We start from the raw sequence: 13,781 nt of genomic DNA on the forward strand, positions 1-13,781 counted from the left end.
GCAGCTTTTGAAACGCCAACATTTGAGAATGAAACGCTGTACAAATAACAAAAAAGGATAATGTATCGTTTATAGAAATGGTACTACAGGTAAGCGTATCGTTCCAAAGTGATTTCGGTTCAGAAGTGGAAATTTTGATCAACGTTTTGCCAGGCTATAATCATTGAAGATGACCAAATTGCAACGCTAATTGAAAATAACTTAAGCCACACGAGACATACGTTCTTTTATAAATCTATGTATTATCTTTGAATCTCTCTTAAAAACACTATGAACCATATGTTCCAACCCAATATGTACATACAATTATATTTTATTCTAGTTATTTCAATATCACTTCAGAAGCTATTAATACCGCTTTTATTGGGACAGAGAAAAAATAATATCGTCTTTTCATACACAATTTATGACAAAATCAGTCTATAAAAGTTGATTTCTGTATTTACAAAACACTTGGCCCCGCGTCTGAATTTAGAAATTAGTGCAGATCGAGTTCTAGTTAGTTTATTTAGTTCTAGTTCTGTTTTCGGTCAGCTACGTTGTATGAATTGAAGGAAATTGCAAAGACATTTCTGTCAATTGAAATCAACTCCTTCCTATGCAGAAGGCATAAGGAAGTTCACAAAACGGTTATATACATTACAATTATATGCAAGGTGATTGATCCTCACGAGGACTTGTCACTTATTAAAGCTTCAATAGAGAAATGTAATGACACTATTGGTTTCGTGCGAAAACCGTAGAAACTTGTCGAAATATGTCGAAAAGTTCAACATTTTGAATAAATCTTTCCTATACATACAATTAATTTTCGAGTTATATGCAAAAATATCCCGCCACTCAGTTTTAGTTTTGAAGCTGTTAATTTAGCTATATATTGTTGCAGTCGCAGTACAGCCAAGTCTGCTGCTTAGTAAAGAGGAATTATTTACGATACTTTCAAGTTTTTTTTTTCTTTCTTGTGCCATAAGATCCTAAACATTCGAAGGCTCGCGTTTCTTTATATGTCACGAGCTTGAGATTCGTTCAAACATTACCATTTCCTTCTTTTCCACGTGTTTTTTTTTTATCCTTTTTCCAAACTATTGAAATTCAACGAATTTGTTCAATTATTTTTTAAAGTGAATGTAGTCAAATGCTGATATTCTGCTCATCAACTTGCATATAATGGAATTTCGCCTTCACTTTGTATGTCGCATTATGCATGTCATGTCCCGAGTTAAATTTTTATCGTCCTATCACACAGGTCTGTTAGGTTCATACTGAATTGTGTATATATATATGTCGGGTTAACATTATGATTAGAGTTAGGGGCGTGAAACGAATCTTCATTTGGATTACACATTGTCATTATGCAATAAAGAAGACATCGACTAGTGCAAATACGATTATTACAGAACTTGACAAGTAACCGTGGTAATTAGATACTCGAGAAGCTACGATCCTAGGTTTAATAACGAATCCGCGGTCAACGGGATAACAGGATGTGCTTTCTTCCAAAACCCAAATCGTACTCGACTTGCTTGGCTACGGTGGAAGTATAACTAAACTAACTCTTTGTTAAAACGTGGAATATCCACCGAGCTAAAGACGCTAAGTAACTCGCTAATACGACCTCACGAGAGAATGACTTTCCGTAGCGATGATGCTGCAGAGGGAAAGTATGATGGGGTGTGTCTAAGGACACGAGATCATCGGATTCGTCGAGAAAAGCCTTCGCCCGGAAAGTGAGGGAAATTGACGTTGCTGTTAATTGGTCAATTTCCATGTTGGTGGTTAGAAAAGGATGTTAGCCGTCCTTGAAGGAAGGTTGCTAGCGGGAAGCGTCGTTCGTTGAAAAAATAGATCTCCCCTATCTTCCCGTAGTTGGGACAAGGACTGTTTGTCTGTTCGAAGGACTTTGGATAACTAAATCTTAATAGTTATAACTGTTATAGGCCGTTGATAAGGTCAAGCTGAACATGCACTGTGGAGATGCGTCAGCATCTGGTAACCATCATACCTGAAGAATGGGGAAAAGAGAAGGTCGCCGTGTGGCGAGCCACGGGACAGAAAGCGTTGTAATGTTTACTGTCGCGTGCCGCTACAAATATTTCTTTTAAGAAGAGTTATAGAATTACTCCATACCTTTGTTAGACAAAGCGTTCTTCCCGCGACCGCGGCTACGTTTGCGACTGGTTGTCGCCTCGAGCCCAAGCTCATTATCACAAATCTCGAACATATACAATCGGATCGAATGACGACAATTGTTTAATTACGCCCATGATAGAATCTAGATTACGGTGTTAAGGGATTTTCTCGAAGTTCCAAAGGGAAGGCTCCGATGTCCCTTCATCTCCGACATATATATAGTATACCAAACTTAAATGACCAAACAGTGAGGACTTAATCTACAAGCAAAAAGAAGAAAAAAATGTTATATAAAGTTCGTAAATAACGGAGTTATAAACGAATATTGTATACACAAAATAGATAGCGACGCATTTTCTATCACAGCACACGAAACTTCATTGTATTATTGTCAGCCTAGTTACACGCTTTTTTCTTATCATGTGGTAACAATTACATATTGTTAATAGTTATAAAATATAATAATATAAAAAAAATGATTATCTAGTAATTGTTGCTCTTGTGCTTGGATTCAAGTTTTACCTCAATAAACAATGGAATTAATTACACTACAAGGTTTTACAAAGAGGATTTTGCTGAGTTTCAATAACTACATCGTTACCCATTTCATGCGTGCAATACTTTTTTATAACTCTGCAACAGAGCGTTTATTGACAAATTTTATATAACATTTTTTTACCCTCTTACCTGTAGATTAAGCCCTCGCAGTTTGATCCTTTAGATTTGGCACACCCTGTACATGCACAACACTAGAAGCAAAACTGTGAGTAATGCCTCTGTTTCAGTATCAAACAGATTATGGTGTCGGGGAGTTCGGATAATAGAATGTTCGACTAGCAGAGTATGTATTCCGATAGCGGAAGTTTAGACAGTAGAAGTTCCATTGTGTATGATGCTTTATTTGTTTATACTAATAGCAATATTAGCTTCAATAATACCGATGTGGCTACAATAGTATGAAATATGTAATAATAATTAATACAGAATTTTTATGTTTTAGTATTCATAATTAACGACGATTGAAATTTCTTTACATTTACGACATATTATGTTTCAATTGATTTATTTATAATGTCTGCAAGAAACTATTTTCAAATAAGTAGTGAAATTTAAATAGCTGCAAAATTAATGGTTTTCTGACATACAGTGACTTAGAAAATTTTATTTGTTTCGCGCTTGCGACAGAAAACGTTTACCTTGTGCGTGTTACATAAAAAGTTTGAAATTCCATTAGCACTAAAATATGATACGACTGCCATGATTATGTTCTACTTTAATTTCTATTTCTTTTAGTTTCATTTTTCAGATCATACTTTTTTATGAAAATTTCAAAATTAAACTAAATTTTCATAATTAAATTTTCATAAAATATGAATCTGCATACTAATAATGATAACATCAGAGATATAAGTATGTATAAATTCATAGATAAATAAATAAATCGACAATGTGTATTGTTAAGAAAAATATATCTAATAATATAAGCATAAATTATATCTATAAATAAGTATATGAAAAATACATATATGAGTAGACAAGCATATAAAATACAATAGTATAATTAGACTATGGATTTTTATGCATTTATGGGGAATGCTAAGGCGTCAGAACACAAAATACACCTATAAAATAACTAAAGGAAAGTACTCGTTATATTTCCTACATAAAATAAAATTCTGCGTTGATTCTCTTTTTTAAATTGTGCTCATTAAAATATGAATGTGTATAAACACCGCAGTCTAAATAAATAAATATGTAACATACAGTATTCCGTTATTTGTTATGCATTATTTGCAACATCGAAGTAATAGAAATCGGAATTCCATTCGAGCAATTCCAAAAAATGACAAGTCAAGTGGCAGTTCTCGAGCAATTTGTTTATTCAACGAACACGTTTTCGTCCGAGAGAGATAATTTCGCGTGACGTTAGTTTTTTAAATAAATGTCACGTACATGTGTTGATCGTATCTAGATCGTTCGTTTATAAAACCAAACTGCCAGTCTCTGCATCGCCGTTGTATTTTCAGTTTCCAGGTTTGTTCGACAAATTTTTTTTATTTTTCTCTCTTTTTTTTTTTTTGTTCTCCATTCGTCATTAATAATGTAAAATTGAAAGCAGTAAATTAAACGTCAGCGCGTTTCGCGCTCCCTCATTCGTTCGACCATGAAAATTTCATCGATGAAAATCGTACACGACGCGTTGATTTGTATCATGCTCATTTGCCCGTAATATTATATTTCCGTAATATTGCAATCGTGAACGTGGTTGTTTCAACGATCCGTTGCACGATTGAAATCTGCCGGCGAATCGCGCTGACTGCGCGTATGAAAGTTCAATTTAAACTTGATATTCCAAAAAAAAAAAGATAGAAAGGAAATAATGAAAAAGCAGGATGAAAGATACAAATATAGCGGTAGGCTGATAACGTTGATTGTTGAAAGATAGATAGAGTTATTAAAAGCGAAAGTGTTTCCCGATTGATGATCCTTGTGATTGATAAGCAATTGTCTGATAAGCAGTGTCACGATGCATGCTACTTCGCTGTGATTTCTTCGATATTTTAACCCGAATTACTGATATTAAATTTAAGTTGCCATTAGGTTGGAGTTAGGTTCTGCACGATTTTTTTTTATGTGCATATATAAATTGTATTTGTATAAATTTGTGAAATTGGTACGTGAATTTTAGTTTTTGTGAATGATACCATGGATGATACATGAATATAAATCGAATTGAAATGATAATTGAAATGGTATTACGTATTATCTATATAGATTGTATAATTTCATTTTTCTGAAATTTGAAATCTTTTAGCAACTTTGGCCTTTAAATAGTTGAAATAATTAAAAATTCTTGTAGATAGTAGTAAATTTTGGTATGTTAAAAACATAAGAGAAAGTAAAAAATTAATTATTTCACTTTATATTCATTGTAATAAATATCAATGGTGGAAATTTAACCTGGAAAATGTGGGAGAAATAATAATGAAATGTTGAAATGTTTAATTTTAAAGTTATATTACCACTTAAATTGCCCGAAATCATTGAAAAATTGAATTGCACAAAAAAATCGTAATTACAATAAAAAGCACAATAATAAATGTATAAAACACATGTATGATTTTTATGTATATATGAGAGATTTAAAGACGTAAAAATAGGCGCAGCTCATATAATATGCAAAGATATGTGAAATATCCAAAGTAAACTACATATTCATAAAGATATGAATTCACATAAACACAATCAACTACCTAGTGCACCCATTATTTTTTCAAATTACGAATTCCTCTTTTTTTTAGATCACTAAGAGCTACTTTTCGCTTATGTACTTCGCTATTATGCCTCGTTATGGAGCACACGACGTCACGATTGTTATTACGAAACGAGAGAGAATGTTTCTGCCAGTAATCGATACTCGATATCCGGTAATAAGACGGCCGATAGAGTACATACATGCTTCGTACAACAGATAGCACGAGAGAATTTATCGGTGTGTACACGTGTAGTCCCGTATCTGCCGGTTGAATGCGGAGAAACGTGTGCATTTCAATCGCGTGATTGAGAACTAGTACGGGGTCGAGCACTCCCCCGGGAAGTTTCACGGGTCAGAAAATCATGGGGTGGCTTTACCACCTGGCCGATGTTCCTTTTCCTCCCCTCTCTACTTCTACTAGTCCCTTATACGCGTACATGTGTATGTACATATATAGGGTGATTTTACGTGAAAAAACATGTCGAAAGTATAAAACGAAATATGTTCATTCGACGCTCCGGTTTCAAGAAAACCGAACTTATAAATTTGTTAAGTATACCTGGACTTGGTTAACTCCGGACTAGACATGACCGCATGATCGACAAGAGGTTATTTTACATGTGAGAATAAGTCGAAAATATGGAATAAAGCTTTTTCATGCGCTGTTTCGCTTCCAAAGAAATGAAATTTCAAAATTGACAAAGTATGCATGTACCAGGTCAGCTTTTAATCGAACATCTTCAAACCCTATTTTCTTGGAGAAAAGACTATAAACAGAAAAATTTTATTTCACATTTTTTACTTGTCTTCGCACGTAACCTAACCTCCTGCTAATTGTTTATTTGTATTCAATCACTAGTCACTAGTCAGTGATTAGCTAATTTCACATATACCGAACAAATCTTTAAATCCGATTTTATCGGAAACGAAGTATCTTATGAGAACATTTTATTCTATATTTTCGATTTATTTTTTTATGTAGAATCACATCCTTGCCGATTGTTGTATGATTGTGCCATAGTTATCGAGACACCCTGTATACACGCACACGGAATGATAGAATTCCCCTCACGTTCGAATCATCTCTTGTCCCTCTTCATCCCTTTTTATCCTATTCGTCATCTACTTTTCTCTTTGTGAAGAAACGCTGCACCCCCAGTGCAGTTTGTCTGCATATTAGCCACGCCACAATCGAGCAATTCTATCGTAGGAACCGGTCACCCAGTATATGATGAAGTTCTCTCTTCTTCAGTCTCTTTGAAGTTCTTTTGGATAGTACGATTTGTGTCGTGCTTTCGAGATAGTACTGTGATATATGAGTGTATGTGCTCTTAGTTTGGGAGGTTTGAGGATGTTTGTTGTAGCTCTTGGATAGATTGCTTCTATATTGATAGATTAAATCTGCACAAATAATATTATAAAATGTTACAAGCAATAAGTTAAACACTATTAGTATTAGTAAAATCATTTGCATGGCAGTAATAGGTTTGATAATAAAATAAAAAGTTATAAGATTGTAAAAAGGGAAACCTACGATTTGTATCTTTGCAATTTACTAATAATATTACTATTAATTAGTTAATTATTATGCAACAGGATTATTGAACGCTATATTTTTAGCAACATTTTTAAAATTACGAAGAGAGTGAAAAATACACGCGAATATATAGCCACAAAATAAAATAGAAAGACAATTTTGATAATATGAAATTAATCGGCAACCTTCTGTAAGAAAAAATGGAAAGTGTGATTTATCGTGTGAAGAACACGAAAAAGTCGAAGAGACTTTTTCCACAGTTTCGTGATGTTTAGTTTGCGTTTAGTTAAAGGCAGTGTCATACATATAACCCAAAATACGTGACGAATTGAATTGATTTTTATAGAGAGATCCTGATTCTTCTTTCTGTTAATTAACTGTGAGATTAAAATCGGTTCCAGTATATAAAATGAATGTTTATGAATTTGTAGTCGCTACTAATAACGCATACTGTGCGTTCTGACGCTTACTTCAACCATTCTGTTGATGTAACTGTTGCGTTTTTATTTTCGTCGAATTTGTCGCCTATTTACATTTAAAAAGAGAATATTGCACAGCAGTGGTAGCTATACTCACTGATTTACTCACTGATTACTCACTCGATTTTTGAGAATTTTTTGTCCAAATAATAATTTATAACAAAGCCAGAGGCAGAGCTATTTCTGATAAAGGCTATATCGTTCCTGAGAAAAACAAATGAAATTATTAAAATATGATCTTTAAATGTGTCAATAATAAATGGTAAATTCATTTAAATTATAAGTCACGTTACTTAGTTTACTACAATGGATGTTCAATTTTCTATTTTATGAATCTGGAAATTTATTAAGTCGTGTAGAAACAAACTAAAAATTCTTAGAAGATATTTGAATATTTAATATTGTACTTTTTATAATGAAGATGACTTTGGAATATTGATCCTTGGAATAATGAATTATGGAAAAGTATTTAAAATTGAAAAAGATAGAGAACTTCTTTGAAATTTCATGTCCTCCGAATTCATAAATATTCCATATCGTAATTTATATAATTTACGTTTACAAAATTTCCTTTGAAATTTATAATAGAAATATATAATAGATATATATCGACAAATATTCGCAGTACTTCGATTTCACATTAAAATTGAATTTTATTATACGTATTTAATATAATAAATGCAAAAGTAAAAGTGTAATTATAAACCTGTCAAAGAATATACTTACTTAAATATATTCCAATATTCTTAACAAAAGTCCAATCTTATTTAACACGAATAAATAATTTAGAAATTTTTATTGAACGTAATAAATTTTCCACAGTTTTCTAAAATATTCAAGAATATTTGCTTTCATCGAGCATACGAGGGATATGAAAAATGTTGGCAATATATTCAAAGTATTCGAAGCGTTTTAATTATTCCGTAACACAGAAACTGCGAACGAGTTTCCGCGATTACATCGTTCATTATAACAATTTTTAAATTTCCCCCCGGGATAATGTATTCATAATACTTAAACCCGAACATCGAGGGATCGGTTTCAATTTGCAATTCAAAAGCCGTGGACTTATTTCGTTTCCCAGGAACGCAATATCCGTAATAAAATAGCCCAATTTCAGCGTGCGATGTACTGTAACGAAGGATGCTAATCAGTTTTCACCCGACCCAAGTTTGCGGTGCGGGCTCGACTCTGTTTTGTTACCATTACATAAAGCAGTCCCCGTCGATGCATTGCAAAAATACAGTCGAACCTTAGTAACTCGAATTTCAATGAAAAACATAAAATCTTTGTGTTGCGGAGGTCGTGTCATATCGAATTTTTTTAGTGAGAGAGGTTTAACAGTCGAAAACGGCTTAGAGAGGATTCGTACAAGGGTTAATTTTTTGAATTATAGACGCTGGAAGATAGTCAATTTCAGCTTTTAAAAGACGATTATTTATTTAGAAAAATGAATGACAATTTTCGTCATATGGAGTGGTTACAAAAAATATTTATATATAGCCTTATTTTCAAATGAAGCGTCTTTCTATCAGATTTTACATTTCATGGTACCAAATTTTTGATAATGTTTGAAAATTGTATTAAATTAAATTAATTTAAAATTTGATACAAAATTTGATTTACTTTGATCCAATTAGTTGGTACGTAAATGCTGTAATAAATACAATGTTGTGTCAATACCTTTCGTAGACACTGTAGGTTGCGTGTGAGAAACACGTAGTATAATTTCAAGTTGTAAAGGAACTCATAGAACTACACTTTGACTCGCAGAGATTGAGTTTCATTCCAAATTCCAGTTATACAGATAAAATAGCGTACATAAAAATGTGCAAAATAATTTGAAGCAAAGTAATTGTTCCTTTCCATTTGTAGAGTTTTACTCAGCAGAGTGGAATAGTCTTACAGAGGTTTTCGAACTAAGATAGCGATCCGATTCATCGATGTTTGACTGCATAAAGCGTTAAAAAAATAATCGATTACAATTTTGTTTTCACGTACGATTACGCTACAATATTGCATATTATATATTATGTACATATTAAAATCAATTTTCTAGAAAACTTGAACAAATTTGATTCATTACTCTTTATTTATGTTTTTATCATAACCTGTTCAATATCACTATATTTTGCACGATACATTATGTAAATTAATATTAATATCTACTTTTGCATAAAAGACACGTATATGTATTTATACATATTCGTTGACTACACAATTTTTTTCAAAATTAACATCATTTATTAAATCAGCATATTAAATAAATAAAGGAAACCTTAATAACGATGTTCATTGTTTTGGAGTGAAACATACAATGACTTACAAAGATGAAAATATTTGTCGAGGAAAAGAAAACTTTCGATAATAGATATAATGAAATCGGACATTTTATATGTTGCAGCGTAATAATATAAATATCAAGGAAACCATGATACAGAAATGCGATGGATTCAGACGAGGAAGAAATTAAATTATATTATATTATACTCGTAGGTTCATAATCGGTGGTTTTCGTTATACTATCAAATGTACAAATTCCTTACAATTGAAAATTTCCAAATAATGATTTTCGAAAGTTTTAGTTATTTCCTCACGGTTTCTTAGGTTCATATTCCTTAGCAAATTGGTTCATATTTTTACAAAAAATCATGCACTTTTATTATATTAATACATAAAATACAATATTGTAAATATCTTATTAATACGCTGAAATGCTTAAAACTATTGTTTAACTCTGTTGTAATTGACAGTTTATTTTTTTTTTTAGATGAAAAAGATTTTACTCGTATTTTCAGTAAATTATAAGTTCAACTGGCGTTATTTAAGCTTCCGTAATGAATAAGAATCTCCGTTGACAATGCCGGTCATCGCGTACGTCGGAAAGAATAATTTTCCTCGGAAATGATATGCTTCCACAACGGAAAGGACCGATCCGCGTCGAGCAAATAAAACATGCACTCGTTATAATCGTATCCCTTCTAGGCAGGCCCTCTCTCTCAGCCAGAAAGAATTTACGATACGATTTATTATCGATCAGAATGCCCGCTTAATATACATATAGGCTCTCTCCATAACCGCGATCCAATTGGCAAAGAGTTAATTCTAAATGAAAAATAAATCGAAAATACGTCCGTGTAAGGTTTGCTACCATGCAGGGATATTTTGACCGACAATTTTTAATTGTCAATAACTAAAACACAAAGCTGAAAACGCAATTCTTTTATTCTTGATTTTCGTCTTATTTCGGCTTCAAGAATTACCCCTTAAATTATGTTGAGATAGTAGCCGAACACCCTGTATAGAGTAACATTTTTTCATACGGCGTTCTGTACTGAATCAAATTTAAAAATTCGATTAGTATATGCGAACTTAACTAATTACTCACTAGATGCGAATAAACAATCAGAAAACAAGTAGCAAATGTTTCCAAGATAGTAGAATTTGAACGTGTTCAGTTAAGAACTGTTCTCGTACAGGAGTATTTGATCAATTTGTAAATTTCATTTGGTCAAAAGCGAAACATTATATAAAAATGCTTTATTCCATATGCCGACTTGTTTTTTCACGTAGAATTGTCCTTTTGTCAAATGCTCACGATTACTGTGACATCCTGTATACATTTTCGCATTGGTTCCAAATTTTACAAATTAGAATCATGACACTAAAGTTTAAATATAGCATTAATAAAATTTCAGAATGTTTTATACAAACAAAATGTTTGATGTAAGTATGAACAGTTCAAATACTTTCATGAGCCACTGTAAATATTATGCAGCCAAGATTATTGTTTTCGGTAGGAGGAGCGTGCCATAGCGTCTAGCGCTCTTCCTCTGTCCCGAGGGCTCTTGCGTTTTCCTTGGTTCATTGGTAAGGTAATAGAAATCGAGTAGGTAGTAGATGGATAAGGTGGAAACCTTTCCTCGATCATCGAATCTCTCTCCACGGGGTTGCGTTAGAAATGGCCCTTGGGCCTCCTCGACACAAAGAAACGACCCTTTTATCTCCGATCTCGAAGATCTCGAGGACACGCCCGACTTCTCCAATCATTTGAGTCGAGTTCCTGTTATTGCTGTTTGTAATCGCCGCGTGTGCGTCGCTTCGAATGAGAAGTTTTTGGAAAATAGAATGGTGGTTTTGCTTGTTGGTACTTAGATCTGTGGGGACGAATTATGAATTTAGTGTTTTAGTACTGTAGAATATCGTAGTGATAGATAGATTGCGCGATTTTATGCATTTGTGCGAAATTTAAAGGTGCAGAAATACACACAATCTATACATCAAAAGTAGAATACTTATAATTTTTAACGGGCTTCTCTCTTTATGTTCCATATATTTCTCTACAATTTGGAATCAGTGATAAGATATTAAGAGATATCGAGAATTTTTATTTACTTTTATTATAATGATTTGATTTTTTTCTTTTTAATGTATGATTCATGTTTATGCTTGGGGCTATAAAACCAATCAGGAAATTTGATTCTTTTATGTTAAAAAATAATTTTAAAAAAGATACGAAGTAAATAACTTATCTTAGTTTCTCGTGCTATATATTGCATATTACGCTGTATTGTGAGAATTTGATCAAATTTACACATATAGGAAAAACAACTAATTTTATTATGAAAAGTTTTATTTCTCATTGTATCTTTCACGCGAGAGTGTCAGCTGAATGCTGCCCACATTTTCCATAGGTCTATAATTGATTGCCGCAAGTTGTGCCATTAAAATGGGAGTTAATTTAGAAGTATCGTTTTGTTACATCATATCCACAACTACTTATTCTATCCGCCGAATTCCCGTCGCAAAAAGCTCGTTTCTCTTATTCAGCCGCGGTAACTGAAAATTATTTGTCTCTTATCTTATATTTCTTCTTCGATTCTTCTGGGTCCATAGTCAAGAAACTACAAATGAGATTCCCCGTTTATCTGTCTATATGTATATAACGTTGTATTTCAATAAAACGGACGTTGAAGCATCGGAACACTGAAAGCTATACAACATATTGTGTAACAAACTAAACCCAACAAATGAATAATTAACTTGTATTCTTTGACCAACTACGTAGTATATTAACTGTATTGCGAAATTATATTATAAAATTATTTCAATTCCCATTGGCTGAAAAATCATTTTCAAGCAAACAATATGCTCAAAATCATTAAGTATTATAACTTATCGGCTATCAAAAAAAGTTTACAAAATGCCGTGAATTCACGTCCGCAGTAAGCAGAAACAGAATTTGAAATGACATAAATTCACGTCAGCGGCAACCAGGAACAGAATTTTAAATGACGTGAATCACTTCAGCGGTAGCGAATGTGTTAATAAACTCTTTTAGTACATTTATAAATAATTTTCTTCAGAGAATTGCGAAAATAAGAGGATCTTTTCTGTTAGTATGCTTGTAACTGTACATATAACTTTCGAATTTTGTCAAGAAGTGTTGTTTAAATATTGTTTCATCAACTGGAATTATTATTACTCAAACTCTTAGTTCAATACAGTAATAAAGATTCTTGCTTATTCCATTTTTCCTATAAACTTTATTATTAAATCATCGGTAAAAAAGATATCAATTATAAGTAGTTTCATTCACTACTAAAAATACCTTTATTACAATAGAACTCTATATATAATAAAATAGTCAAGAAATTCAAGTTTTTCACGCTCGTAACTGTAGGTAGTCACTTTGAAATAAATAATAAATAACAAAAATTCTATCGATAAAATATTCGTAGGCTGCATGATTCAACAAATGCAATGTATTTATCAAACAAATAAAAAAAACGAGTAATCCGTATTTTATATTCCCAGGAGCTTCGCAATCGATAATGAAAATCGTTTCGTAGTCACTTGATGCGATGCATGGATGGTTCGATCGTACACAGTTAATGGACTAGAAAGTCTGGTGATTAGAAAAAAAGTTTCCCTTCAACGGTAAATTTCTCGCGGGGCTGACCTCTGCGTAATTTCGATCGCAATATCTTCTGCGATGATTGTTGCTCGATTTATCCAGGGTGTTTCGTAAAACCGCGTTAACTCAATATGAACAATGTATTTGGATTAGATTTGATTTAAAAAAATACAGTGAACACTAAGATATTAGCATCTACCCTTATTTTCTAATGAAGCGTTTTTTACAATATGTAATTCCAAAAGTTCTTCTAGAATAACCTCTTCCTCAAGATGCTCTGTTTTGCAACATAAGACATAGACAATTATCTATGTACGTATACAAGACGACTTTAAAACATCTACAAATGTCTTTGTACAGTTCTAATTTTTCAAAGACATTGTTATATTTGTTCTGAAAATGTGTTAAATAATTAATATTAATATTTTCGAGGATTGAAACTTTACATTAATTTTTAACACA

The 13,781-nt window shown here is 32.4% G+C and overlaps 1 protein-coding gene across 7 annotated transcripts in view; it reads left to right on the plus strand.

Annotated features, from left to right (window-relative positions):
• Positions 1–13,781, plus strand: part of LOC117240582 (protein scalloped) — a 341,268-nt gene that overhangs the window by 12,083 nt on the left and 315,404 nt on the right. Inside the window, exon 2 of one of the 7 annotated variants that reach the window (XM_033506579.1) lies at positions 2,916–2,971. The exons of the other annotated variants lie outside the window; for them this stretch is intronic. The gene's annotated coding sequence lies outside the window, so the exon portion shown is untranslated. The remainder of the gene's footprint in view (positions 1–2,915; positions 2,972–13,781) is intronic. 7 annotated transcript variants of the gene reach the window in all.

Source organism: Bombus vosnesenskii, unplaced genomic scaffold, assembly GCF_011952255.1.
Source record: "Bombus vosnesenskii isolate JDL3184/JDL3185 unplaced genomic scaffold, Bvos_JDL3184-5_v1.1 scf7180000014816, whole genome shotgun sequence".
Classification (NCBI taxonomy): Eukaryota; Metazoa; Arthropoda; class Insecta; order Hymenoptera; family Apidae; genus Bombus; species Bombus vosnesenskii.